Source organism: Rhinolophus sinicus, chromosome X, assembly GCF_036562045.2.
Source record: "Rhinolophus sinicus isolate RSC01 chromosome X, ASM3656204v1, whole genome shotgun sequence".
Classification (NCBI taxonomy): domain Eukaryota; kingdom Metazoa; phylum Chordata; class Mammalia; order Chiroptera; family Rhinolophidae; genus Rhinolophus; species Rhinolophus sinicus.
Genome location: NC_133768.1, coordinates 41,550,775 through 41,566,087, shown reverse-complemented (window position 1 = coordinate 41,566,087; position 15,313 = coordinate 41,550,775).

The following is a 15,313-nucleotide window of genomic DNA, read 5'->3' as shown; positions in this document are numbered from 1 at the left end:
AGCAAAAGCAGTAATAGGAGGGAGATTTATATCATTACAGGCTTATCTCAACAAACAGTAAAATCCCAGAGAAGCAACCTAACATTACCCCATGAAGAAGTAGAAAAAGAAGAAAAAATGAAACCCAAAGTCAGCAGAGAGAAGGAAATGGTAAAAATCAGGGCAGAACTAAATGAAATAGCGAACAAAAAGACAATAGAAAAAAATAGTACAAGCAAAAGCTGGTTCTTTGAAAAAATTAACAAAATTGACAAACCCTTGGCTAGACTCACTAAGATAAAAAGAGAAAAGACACTAATAAACAAAATGAGAAATGAAAGAGGGAAATTATCACAGATGCCATAGAAATACAAATGATCATCCAAGAATTCTATGAAGGACTATATGCCACCAAATTCAATAACCTTGGAAAAAATGGACAAGTTCTTAGAAACATGTAGCCTTTCTACCCTGAATCAGGAAGAACTGGAAAATCTAAATAGACTAATCAACAGTAAGGAAATTGAATCAGTCATCCAAAACTTTTCCAAAAGCAAAAATCCATGACTATATGGCTTCAGCTGTGAATTCTACCGAACATTCAAGGAGGATCTAATACCTGTCCTTCTGAAATTTTTCCAAATAATTGACAAAGAGGCAGTACTTCCTAACTCATTTTATGAGGCCAACATTACCATGATACAAAAACGTGGTAAGGATAACATGAAAAAAAGATAACAGACCAATATCTGTGATAAATACGGATGCAAAAATCCTAAACAAAATTCTAGCAAATTGTATACAACAATGCATTAAAAAAAACACACATCACGACCAAGTGGGATTCATCCCAGGGGCACAAGGATGGTTCAACATATGCAGATCAATCAATGTGATATGCCACATGAACAAAATAAAAGATAAAAATTATGCTATTATATCAGTAGATGCAGAAAAAGCATTTGACAAGATACAACATTGATTTATGATTAAGACACTTAATAAAATAAGTATAGAAGGAAAATACCTGAACATAATAAAGGCCATATATATGACAAGCCCTTAGCTAATATCATAATTAATGGTCAAAAACTGAATCCTTTTGCTGTACATTCAGGAACTAGACAGTATTTTCCCCTATCACCACTTTTATTCGACATAGTATTGGAAGTCCTAGCCAGAGCAATCAGGCAAGAAAAAGAAATAAAAGTCATCCGAATTTGGAATGAAGAAGGTGATTTGTCACTTTTTGCAGATGACATGATTGTTTATATAGAAAACCCAAAAGTTTCTACCAAAAAGCTGTTAGAAACAATAAATGAATACAGTAAAGTTGCTAGCTACAATATCAACGTAGAAAAATCCGTTTCATTCCTGTATACTAGCAATGACATTTCAGGAAAAAAAATTCTTTTTGCAATTGCAACAAAAAGAATGAAATATCTAGGAATAAACTTAACAAAGGATGTGAAGGACCTATACACTGAAAACTATAAGACATTTCAAAAGGAAATTGAAGAAGACACAAAGAAAGGGAAAGACATTCCGTGCTCATGGATCGGAAGAATCAACATAGTTAAAATGGCCATATTACCCTAAGCAATATACAGATTTAATGCAATCCCCATCAAAATCCCAATGGCATAGTTTAAAGAAATAGAACAAAAAATCATCAGATTTGTTTGGAACCACAAAAGACCCCAAATAGCCAAAGCAGTCTTAAGGAAAAGAACAATACTGGAGGTATCACACTTCCTGACTTCAGCTTGTACTACAGGGCTACAATAATCAAAACAGCATGGTATTGGCAGAAAGACAGACACACAGACCAATGTAATAGAATTGAAAACCAGAAATAAACACACATAAATATGGACAGATAATTTTTGACAAAGGAGTGAAAAACATGTAATGGGATAAAGAAAGCCTCTTCAATAAACACTACTGGAAAAATTAGAAAGCCACTTGCCAAAAAATAAAACTAGACTGCTACCTGTCAATGTGTACCAAAATTAACTCAAAATGGATCAAAGACCGAAAGATAAGTCCTGAAACAGTAAACTGTATATAATAGAACATAGGTACTAAACTTTTGGACCTTAGGTTCAAAGAGGCTTTTATGATTTTGACTTCAAAGACAAGGGAAGTAAAAGCTAAAATAAATCAATGGGACCATATCAAACTAAAAAGCTTCTGCACATCAAAAGAAACTCTTGGCAAAACAAAGAGGCAACCAACTGAATGGGAGAAGATGTTTGCAAACAAGCTTCCAATTAGGCCCTAATATCCAAAATACATAAGGATCTCATATATCTCAAAAATAAAAAGGTAAACAATCCAATTAAAAAATGGGTGGAGAATATGAAGAGAATATTATCCCAAGAAGGCATACAAATGACCAACAGACATATGAAAAAATGCTCAACTTCACTAGCTATCAGGGAAATGCAAATCAAAACAACAATGAGAAATCACCTCACACCTGTTAGAATGACGATCATCAAGACAAATCATAAGTGTTGGAGAGGCTGTGGAGGAAAAGGAACACTCATATTCTGTTGGTGGGAATGAAAATTGGTACATCCACTATGGAAAACATTATAGAGATTCTTCAAAAAATTAGGAGTAGAGTTACAATATGACCCAGCAATCCCTCTCCTGAGTATCTACCCCAAAAACCTGAAAACACTTATCCATAAATATATGTGTACTCCGATGTTCATTGCAGCATTATTTATGTTGACCAAGAAACAACCAAAGTATCCTTCCATAGATGATTGGATAAAGACGATCTGGTATATATACACCATAGAATACTATTCTGCTATAAGAAAAGATGAAATAGTGCCATTTGTGACAACATGGATGGATCTTGTGATCATTATGCTAAGTAAAATTAGGCAGAAAAAGTCGAGAACCATATGACTTCCCTCATATGTGAGATATAAAACTGAAGGCAACATAGGAACAAGACAAGCAAATATGGAAACAAAAACTCATAGACACAGACAATAGTTTAGTGGTTACAAGAGGGTAAGGGGGAAGGGGGAGATGGTAGACGAGGATAAAAGGGATCAAACATACGGTGATGGAAGGAGAACTGACTCTGGGTGGTGAACACATAATGCAATATATGGATGATGAATTGTAAATTGTACACTTGAAACCTACGTAGTTTTGTTGACTATTGTCACCCCAATAAATTTTAATAAAAAAAGAAAACCTTTGGTCATCCAGACAATGGAATGTTATTCGGTGCTTAAAATAAGTGAGGTTTCAAGCCATGAAAGACATGGATAAAACTCAAATGATCTGAAAAGGCTATATACACTGTATGATTCCAACTGGAAAATATTCGGGCAAAGGCAATACTATGCAGAAAAGAAAAGAATCAGTAGTAGTTAGCAGGGATTAGGAATGAGGGAGGGAAGAATAAGCAGAGCACAGAAGTTTTTAGAGCAATGAAACTACTCTGTATGATACTACCATGATGGATACATGTCATTATACACTTGCCAAAACCCATAGAATGTACAATACCAAGAATGAGCCTAATACGTCACAGTACTTACACTGAGTATAACATATGTACTCCTCTGATGTAGGATGTTATTAATGTGGGAAGCTAGGCATGTGTAGAAGCAGGGTGTGTATTGGAAATCTCTGTACTTTCCACTCAATTTCGCTATGAAACTAAAACTTCTCTAAAATATAACATCTATTTTTTAAAAGCTCACATGTCAAGGAGTTTTAACTTTTGATGTAGTTGATGGTTCAAAGAATTTTGGCAGGAATGTTTTAGAAAATTCCTAATAGAAGCACTATAAGGAACAGACAAGACAGGTGGAGGTCTCCTTTCTCTATAATGAATAGCATAAACGGTTGCATTTGTCATTGTTAAAATGTTTATCTTGAGAATTCTTTAAATAGCTTATGATGAAGTATCCATGCCCCTTTCTGAGACACTGGGATATTACCTAATCCTCTCTCTAAGCAAAATTACTCATGCTGGTATTTTTAATATGTTAAATAAAAATAAATTTACTAAGTAAGGAACTTAAATTCAGAAGCCATGAATAAGTTAGTTTCCTGGCACAAATAAATGTTGTCAACTATGACCATTAAACAGCAGGCGAGTGTTAATAAGTTGCAAATTTTAAAAATGTTCTCAAGTTATATTTTGATTATAATTCACTGTGATCCACTATTGTTCACATTGTGTATTACTGAGTCTTTTAGCCAAGATATTCAGTATTCAGATGAACTGAAATAAGAGTCTCTTCCATCCTAACACCACTTTACCATATTTATTTTAACTTTGCCATGACAATTCTCATTCCCCTTTCCTGAAAGTGTATTATGGAGTACTTCATGTATGACCATTTTTTACTAGGATTCAATTTGAGTGATAGCACCACGTGAAATGAGTGTGATCTCAGTAGTGTATTTATTTTGGGATGGCAGAGGAATGTGGGCATGACCAGAGCCTATGGGAACAGAGAATTGATTTTCCAGTGTTGGAGAAACTGTTGTGGAACAGGCAATTTAGATGGATTATAGAGACTATGGAAAAGTCTCCACCTGCTTATGTGGAAGCATATTTGGCAACTGATCACCAAACAGAAATTTATCTCACCTCATTTTGACTATGGTTATATTAATAGTTGATATGAGCCCGTAAGTGTGAAATTATTGTGCAAGGGAAAATATATATTGGAAACTGATAGTAATGCTGTATGACAAAATTTAAAATACATGACTTAGTGAAAACTGAAAGGCATTTCTCAATATGTCTTGCTATTTTAAAATGTGAGGCAATTATACAATGTGAGGTGCATAAAAATAAAATTGTATGCAAGAAAAGACAATAATTAGTTGGGTGTGTGGGAATAGTTACTGAACATGAACTGAAGTGTCCAATTTTAACTTTAATTGAGGCAACTGAGAAACAGCAGAAAACAGTAAGTTGGACTGGGAATGTTTCCCAGTTTGGGCAATCTAAATGTTAAGGTCAAATTACTGAGAGATAAAATGACATCCAAATGAGACAATCCTCTTATTATGAAAACAAATTAAAAACCAGAATTCAGGAGGCCTTGACCAGTCCTGCTATCAAACAATCCTCACATCCAGGTTATCAGTGGACATATTTTTGCATTACCATGAGTCTCAGGAAAGCTCAAGGGCGCTGGTGACATCCTGATATGAACTCAAAGTTGAGAGCAGGTGCCCAAAAGGCCAAGTAGGATAAAATTCCCTAAAGAATGCATGGGGGAGAAGCAGAAAGGAGAACAGGGAGGAATGATGACATTGCAAATTATTAAAACAACTAAGAACTGCAGAAATGTACCTTGTCTTTTCAAGGTTACTGAGTCCAATAACCATGCCTGCAAATAACAAAGTGCTGACCTCTGGATGAGAACATGGCAATACCTAATGGCATGTCTATTTGAATGGGTACATGTGACATTTCAAGGTGGGTTATGACATTTGGGTACATGTGTTCACCATCTGCAGTTGAGTGAGAGACATATGAAAGTGTCGAGTTCCTGGTGAGAATCTGACAGTATGGGACTAGTATTTTTTCACAGGACACAACAATGCCATCCTCTTACCCTACATTGCCACTCTGCCCTCTCCCGGAGCTTTCCCTAAAGGGGACATACACACGAGTATGCAGAATATCATTCACTGGGTCACTTTCTGGTACCCCTCATTGTAGAGCCTTCTGGTTGAGTTGGGTTGAAACACAGGCATGGGTTCAAGAATGAAGTCGGATCTATTTGACTCTAATTATGCATCTTACAACCAGTTGACTCATAAAGTTCAAAGATGGCAGAACCTAAAATCTACAGTGAGAAGAATGGAAGAGAGAGTAATATGGCAGCTCCCAGCCTTCACAGGTAGGCACCGACTCAGCTTACTGCTTAGTATCGTAAAAGAGAGAAGAGCATAGACATGACCTACATGCATCAGTGTCACCTCACAGTGCACAGGGGTACGGCTCACAGTGCTCTGAAAACTGGCCCATCACAACAGTCTTTCTTCTAAGAAAAGAGTGAGGAAAGGCTTTTGGAGAAGGAGGCTTTCCCTGGAGAGAGGTGTAGTAGAAAGAAACGTGAACCTACCCCCAGTGACCAAGAACCATGAACATAAACTGATTTGATCATAGAAAAAGTAGCTCATATGTAAAAATTTATTTTTCTGTTAAAATCTCAAATGCACCATTTATTTTTTTTAATTAAAGTTTATTGGGATGACAATTAGTGTCTTCTCTCTTTTTCTCTTAGTGAGCCTAGCCAAAGGTATGTCAATTTTGTTAATCTTTTCAAAGAACAAGCTATTTGTCACATTTATTTCTTCTATTCTCTTTCTCTTCACTATTTCATTTAGTACCACTTTGATTTTTGTTATTGCCTTTCTTCTGCTGACCTTGGGTTTCATTTGCTCTTCTTTTTAAAAAAAAATTTATTGGGGTGACAATTGTTATTAAGTAAAATTACATAGATTTCAGGTGTATAATTCTGTATTACATTATCTATAAATCCCATTGTGTGTTCACCACCCAGAGTCAGTTCTCCTTCCATCACGATATATTCGACCCCCCTTACCCTCATCTCCCACTCCACACCCACCTTACCCTCTGGTAACCACTAAACTATTGTCTGTGTCTATGAGTTTTTGTTTCTCATTTGTTTGACTTGTTCTTTTGTTGTTTTTGGTTTATATACCACATATCAGTGAAATCATATGGTTCTCTGCTTTTTCTGTCTGACTTATTTCGCTTAGCATTATACTCTCAAGATCCATCCATGTTGTCACAAATGTTCCCATATCACATTTTCTTATCGCCGAATAGTATTCCATTGTGTATATATACCACAACTACTTTATCAATTCATCTATTGAAAGACATTTTGGTTGTTTCCATGTCTTGGCCACCGTAAAAAAAAGCTGCAATGAACATTGGAGCACACGTGTCTTTATTGATAAATGTTTTCAGATTTTTTGGGTAGATACCCAGGAGAGGGATTGCTGGGTCATATGGCAATTCTATTCGTAATTATTTGAGAACCTCCACACTGCCTTCCATAACGGCTGCACCAGTCTGCATTCCCACCAACAGTGTATGAGGGTTCCTTTCTCTCCACAGCCTCTCCAACACTTGTTACTATTTGTCTTGTTGATGACTGACTGGGGTGAGGTGATATCTCATTGTGGTTTTTATTTGCATTTCTCTGATGATTAGTGGTGTTGAGCATTTTTTCATGTCTATTTCCCATTTGTGTGTCCTCTTTGGAGAAATGTCTCTTCATGTCCTCTGCCCATTTTTCAATTGGGTTGTTTGTTTTTCGTTGTTGAGTTTCATGAATTCCTTGCATATTTTGGATATTAGCCCCTTATTGGAGGCACTGTTTGCAAAAATCTTCTCCCATTCAGATGGTTGCCTCTTTATTTGGCGATGGTTTCTTTTGCTGTGCAGAAACTTTTAAGTTTCATATAGTCCCATTCTTTTATTTTAGCTTTTACTTCCCTTGCCTTTGGAGTCAAATTCATAAAATTTTCTTTGAACCCAAGGTCCATAAATTTAGTACCTATGTTTTCTTCTATGCAGTTTATTGTGTCAGGGCTAATGCTTAAGTCTTTGATCCATTTTGAATTAATTTTTATACATGGTGACAGATAGCAGCCCAGTTTCATTATTTTGCATGTGGCTATCCAATTGTCCCAGCACCATTTATTGAAGAGGCTGTCTTTCCTCCCTTGCATGTTTTCAGCTTCTTTGTCAAAAATTATCTGTCCATATGTATGTGGTTTTATTTCTGGGTTGTCAATTCTATTCCATTGGTCTATGTGTCTGTTTTTCTGGCAATACCATGCTGTGTTGATTATTGTAGCCCTGTAGTACAAGCTAACGTCAGGGAGTGTGATGCCTCCAGTATTGTTCTTTTTTCTTAAGATTGCTTTGGCTATTTGGGTCTTTTGTGGTCCCAAACAAATATGATTTTTTGTTCTATTCCTTTAAAAGATGCCGTTGGGATTTTCAAGGGGATTGCATTAAATCTGTATATTGCTTTGAGTAATATGGCCATTTTAACTATGTTGATTCTTCCAGTCCATGAGCGTGGAATGTCTTTCCATTTCTTTGTGTCGTCTTCAATTTCTTTTAAAAATGTCTTAATGGTTTTCAGCACATAGGTCCTTCACATCCTTGGTTAAGTTTATTCCTAGGTATTTTATTCTTTTTGCTGCAAATGCAAAAGAAATTGTTTTTTTACAAACAACCCAATTGAAAAATGGGCAGAAGACCTGAAGAGACATTTCTCCAAAGAGGACATACAAATGGCAAATAGACATATGAAAAAATGCTCAACATCACTAATCATCAGAGAAATGCAAATCAAAACCACAATGAGATATCACCTCACCCCAGTCAGAATGGCTATCATCAACAAGACAAATAGTAACAAGTGTTGGAGAGGCTGTGGAGAAAAAGGAACCCTCATACACTGTTGGTGGGAATGCAGACTCGTGCAGCCGTTATGGAAGGCAGTGTGGAGGTTCCTCAGAAAATTACGAATAGAATTGCCATATGACCCAGCAATCCCTCTCCTGGGTATCTACCCAAAAAATCTGAAAGTATTTATACATAAAGACACATGTGCTCCAATGTTCATTGCAGCTTTGTTTACGGTGGCCAAGACATGGAATCAACCAAAATGTCCTTCGATAGATGAATGGATAAAGAAGTTGTGGTATATATACACAATGGAATACTATTCGGTGGTAAGAAAAGAAGATGTAGGAACATTTGTGACAACATGGATGCATCTTGAGAGTATGATGCTAAGAGAAATAAGTCAGACAGAAAAAAAAGAGAACCATATGACTTCACTGATATGTGGTATATAAACCAAAAAGAAGAGAACAAGACAAACAAATGAGAAACAGAAACTCATAGACACAGACAATGGTTTGGTGGTTGCCAGAGGGTAAGGGGGGCGGGGGGTGGGGGTGGGAGATGAGGGTAAGGGGGATCGATTATATGGTGATGGAAGGAGAACTGACTCTGGGTGTTGAACACACAATGGGATTTATAGGTGATGTAATACAGAATTGTTCACCTGAAATCTATGTAATTTTACTAACAATTGTCACCCCAAGAAATTGTAAAAAAAAAAAAAAAAGAAAAAAGACATTATTTTTAGTATTACTTTATAACACCAATATCATTTCAATATACCCACATATTTATGTGATAGGTCACTCTTCATTACTTCCATATCTTGAGTTTCATCAGGGATCTTACTCTTTCTCTTAAAAGAACACACGTAAGTATTTCCTTTAGTGTGGATGTGCTTGTGAAACATTTTTTTCTAATTTAAATTAATAGATTTTTTTAGAGCAGTTTTATGCTTACAGTAAAATTGATTGGAAAATGCAGAGGGTTCCCACATACTCGTTCACCTCGCCACCTGTACCCCGCTCTAGGTTTCCCGTATCATTTACATCTTGTATTATTGTGGTCCATCTCTTACAATAGATGAATCAATATTGATACATGCCTATTGACTAAAGTCCATAGTTTTGCATTCGGGTCCACTCTTTGCATTGTACTTTTGAAAAGTATAATGACATGTGTCCATCATTATTGCAACATAGAGAATACATTCACTGTCCTAAAACTCCCTTTTGCTCCACCTCGTCTTCCTTCCTTCGGTGCCCACAAATCCTGGCAACCATTGATCTTTCAACTGTCCCCATAGTTCTGCCTTTTCCAAAATCACACTGTTGGAATTATACACTAGGTAACCTTTTCATATAGTCGTTTTTCATGTATCAACGTACTTTGAGTTTTTCAAATGTCTCTTGTGGCTTGATAGCTCATTTCTCTTTAGTGTTGAAAATATTGCATTGTATGTGTGTACCACGGTTTACCCACTCACGTACTGCAGATCATTTTTTTGTTTCGGGTTTATTGAGGTACGATTGACAAAAAAAAATGTATATATTTAGGTTCTACAACGTGATGTTTTGATATATGTATTCATGATGAAATGAGTGCCATGATCAAGATAATTAACATATCCATCATGTCACATAGTTACTCTTCTGTGTGTGTGTGTGTGTGTGTGTGTGAGAGAGAGAGAGAGAGAGAGAGAGAGTACAGTTGAGGTCTACTCTTTCAGCAAATTTTAGGTATGCAATACATTATTATTAAGTGTAGTCACCATGCTGAACAACTGCTTCCAAGTTTTGGCAATTATGAATAAAGCTGTTATAAACTCCGGTTTTTGTGCAGACAAAAGTTTTCAATTCATTTAGGTAAATGATTTAGGCAAGGAGCATGCATGATTGCTGGATCGTATGGTAAGAATATGAAACATTCACTTTTTTGTCTGAAAATGCCTTTATTTCACCTTCATCTTAAAGGCCGTTTTTCCTGGTTATAGGGCTCTCAGTTGGTTATTATAGTCTTTCATCACTTTGAAGATATCATTCTACAGACTTCTGCCTCCCTTGTTTACGTTGAAAGTCAACTGTCAGTCTCATCATCCTGTTTTCAAGACTATGGCTCGAGTTTTCCCCAGTTGCTTTGATGATGTTCTCTTTGTTTGCTCTTCAGAGGTTCGGCTATAGAAGTTTAAGAGAGATTTACTTCAGAATTATCCTGCTCGGGATTCTCAGTGTTTCTTGAGTGTAAGGCGAGGTGTTATTCAGCAGCTTTGGAAACACCCAGGCCCCTCTCTGTTCCAATATCACCTAGGCACTTTTCTCTTTGTCATCTCTTCATGGAACTCCAACTAAAATACGTTAGGCCTCTGCATCCAATATATCCCTCCCTAACCCATTCTGCATTTTTCATCCTTTTGTCCCTGTACATTTTATGCTAGATATTTTTACCTGACCCATCATCGAGTACACTCATTCTCTCTTCACCATTGTCTTACCTGTTGAAAATGTACCCCTTCGGTTCTTGCTTTCAGATACTTTGTTTTTCTATATGTAAAACATCTGTCCCGTTTCTTTCTTGGTTTTGTTGGGGCATAATTTATATTTTATACCCATTTAAGTGTCCAGTTTGATGAGTTCTGACAAGTTGAAACATCTGTGTAACCACCACCAATATCAAGGGAGAGAACATTTCCAGTGTCCCACAAAACTCCCTCATGTGCCTTTGCGGTCGTTCTCCTCAGTCACCTCCAGCCGTGGGCAACCACAAACCTTCCTTCTCTCATTTCAGTTTTGACTTCTCAAGAATTCCATGTGAAATGAATCAGGCAGTATGAAGTAATCTGTTTCTGGTCTTCCACTTAATGCTTTTGATAATCCCATGCATTGTGAATGCCGGTAGTTTGTTCCTTTTGATCTTTGTATGGATATGTGACAATTGGATAATCCATTCACCAATCGATGGACATCTGGGATGTTTTCAGTTTGGGGACATTATGAATAAAGCCGCTACCATCATTCGTGTTCAAGTTTGGTGTGGACATTTGGTTTATTTCTTGTGTTAAATCATGTATGCTTATTATCCATGTTAGACTATGTTTGTATGTGATTTGAAGTAATGTGAAAGTTGCATTTGTTTTCATCTGCATATTCAACGCTTGTCCAATATTTGTAGAAAGCATGTTTCCCCCCATTGGATTCCATTAGCACCGCTGTCAAACACCAATCGCCCCTACATGTGTATGTCTATTTCTGGACTTCCTATTTGTTTTCCATATATTTATATGTCTATACTTATACTACTACCACACTGTCTTGATGACTGTAGCTTTATAGTAACTTACGAAGTTGGGCAGGGTGAGAATTTCAAACATGTATTTCTTGTTCTGAATTTTGCTGGCTATTCCAATCTTTGGTATGGCAGTAAAAGTTGTATAATCACCTTGTTGCTTTCTAGTCTTTTGAATTTCCGCGACTCAAAAGATCAATAGGGGAAGAATTTACATCTTGGCAATATTGAGTCTTAACATGCGTACACGTCATCTACCTCTCCATTCATTTATATCGTGTGAATGTGGATTCTACTGCTATTGGGTGGAATGTACTATCGTTAGGCCAAATTAGTTGATGCTGTTGTTAAAGTCTTCTTCATCTTCATTGACCTTCTATCTATTTGCTATATCAAAATCTCAGAGATAATTTTTGAAATTTCCAACTGTTAAATAGATTTATGTGCCCTATCTCTTTTAAGTTATGTCAGTTTTCACTTTATGTAATTTAAAGCTCTTTGATCCAGTGCACTGAGGATTGTTATGCTTTCTTGATTAAGTGTCACTTTCATTATCACTAACTGTCCCTGTTTCTCACTAATAATGCTCCTGGTCCTGAAAGTACCTTATCCGTTTTTATACCTTTTCATTTTTCCTACAATTCATTTTCACATGGTGTATCTTTTTCAGCCCTTCCACACTGAACCTGTCTCTGTGTCTATATTAAAGTGAGTTTCCATTCAACAGCATATTGTAGTATCTTGCAGCTATCCTGCCTCGAAATCGCTGCCTTTTGTTTGAGAGTTTAGAATGTTTACATTTAGTTTAAGTATAAATATGACTGGCTTTAAATCCACCGCCTTATTTTGTGTAGATTGCTTCCTTGCGTCCTTCCTTCCCTCCTTCGTTCCTACTTTCCTTCATTTGTCTTCTCATTCTTTCACCTAATTCCTGTGTCATCCTGTGCATTACTGAGCTATTTTTCAGTATTCCATTTTCAATCTGTGAATTGGATTTTACCTGTTTCTTTGTTTTATATTTCAATTGTCCCTGTAAGATTACACTGTACATATTTCATTTAGATATTTCACTGACAAATAACTTCACTGCATGTGCAAGGCAAAAACCTTAAAAGTATGCCTTTATTTCTCTATTCCCGTCCGTTAGCTTCTGTTTCCATGCATTATATATATATATATGTATATATGCATATATATACATATATATACATGTATGTATATATATACACATATATATGTATAGATGCATATATATACATGTATATGTATACACACACACACACAAACCCACACGAGGTCTGACAATTAAGTTCGTGAACTTGTTGCAACGCTATTGCTAACCTTTTTGATATCTAAAGGAGGAAGACGTTTTGATGATATTCAGGATATCAAGGGTAATACGATGACAGCTCTGATGGCCATTCCAGAAAAAGAGTTCCAAAACTGCTTTGAAGGGTGGACTAGGCACTGGCCTCGGTGCATAGCTTCCCAAGGGGAGTGTTTTAAAGGTGACCGTAGTGATGTTCAGCAATGAGGTATTTAGCACTTTTTCTAGGATGTGTTCACGAATTTAATTGTCTGACCTCGTATATGATATCCCCCATGATGCATTTTTATTGGTTTTGAAAACATTCAGTTACCATTTAAGGACAGTCATTGTTAAAATATTTTTTTCACGTATTTACCATGTCTATAGCTGCTCATTCCTTTGTGTTGATCTGGGTTTATATTTGTCATGGTTTCCCTTCATCAGTCAATGTTTTTCTATAGTTCAGGCCACTGGTGTACAGTTCTAATATTCATTTTTGTTTGATTGGAAAAAAACTATTTCACCATTATTTCTTTAACTTTGTATTTAAATTAACATTCAGTGACATAGACTTCTTTTGGACATCCAGTTGCAGGAATTTTAACACATGTATATAGATGCTTGTAACGGTCACCACAATCGGTATTGAGAACATTTCCATACTCCCATGAAGTCCTTTTGTAGTCACACTCACTCCACACCTAAACATGGCACCACAGACCTGCTCTCAGTCAGGATTGTTTTATCTTTACAAGAAGGTCATATAAATGGAACCCTTTAAAATGCAACGTTCTGAGACGGGCTTCTAACACTACGCATGATGATTGGGAGTTTCATCCAAATAGTTGATTGTATCAATAGTTCATTCCTTTCTGCCACTGAATAGTATTCAACTGTGTAGAAATAATACACTTTGTTGAAGGGCATGTGGATTGTTTCAAGTTTGGGTTAATTATGAACAGAGCTGCTCTAAACATCGTGTACAGGATTTTGTGTGAACTCAAGTTAAAACTCCTCTAGGGGAAATCCTTCGGGGTGAGCCTGCTGGCTCATATGTCTAAGTGTATGTTTAATTTCATAGGAAGCAACAAAACTGTTTTCCAGAGAGGCTGTACACTTTATATTTCCTCCAGCAACATGTGATAAATCCAGGTGCTGCCCATCCTAAACATCATTTGTTATTGTCAGATGGGTTTTTGTTTATCTGCTTGGTTTTCTTTCTTCCTCTTTCTTTCTTTCTTTTTCTTTCTTTCTTTCTTTCTTTCTTTCTTTCTTTCTTTCTTTCTTTCTTTCTTTCTTTCTTTCTTTCTCTTCTTCCTCTCTCTCTCTCTCTCTCTCTCTCTCTCCTCTCTCACATTTAACAATTTTAATACAGTAATACTGGTATCTCACCTTAATTTTTCTTTATATTTGGTTCTCTCTATACATCTATACTTATATCTATATTTAGATCATCTATATTTATATCTATATCTATAACTCATCTCCTTTGCGTTGAAGTATCTGTTCAAATATTTTGTCCATTCTTTTCTTAATGTTGAGTTTCAACAGTTCTTTACATATTCTGGTTACAAGGACTTCGTTGGATATGTAATTTGCAAATATATTCTCCCAGCTTGGGATTTGTATTTTCACATCGTTAACAGTATCATTCACAGAGGAAAAAGGGTTTTTTGGCGTCATGCCTAAAACATCTTTGCCAAACTCCGGTCGAAGTTTTTCTGTTGTTTCCTTCTAAACGTTTTATAGTTTTATGTTCTTGATTTATGTCTAAGATTTATTTTTAGCGGTTTTAGTATGAGATGTGAGGTCCCTTTACTTTTAGATGGACATCTGGTTGTTTCCACACATTTGTTGACAAGACAGTCCTCTCTTCATTGCATTGTTTTGGTGCCTCATCCGAAAAGAATTGGTCATGTTTTGTGCGACTAGTTCTGGATTCTCTCCTCTGGTCCATTTATTTCTTTGTCTACCCCTTCACCATTGTCAAGCTGACTTTTGTTTACTGTAACTTTATAAGTTTTAAATGAGGTGATGTGATTCCTCCAACTTTGTTCTTCTTTTCACAATTGATTTGGCTCTTCTGGTTTCTTTCACTTTCCATAAAAGCTTTAGAATCCACTTGTCTATCTACAAAACATCCTGCTGAGAGTTTTATTGGAATTGCATTAAATCTATAGATAAATTTCAGGAATATTGACATTGTCACTATGTCAAGTATTGCAACCCATGACCATTTAGTGTGTTCCTCCATTTATTTGAGTCTTCTCTTATTTCTTTCT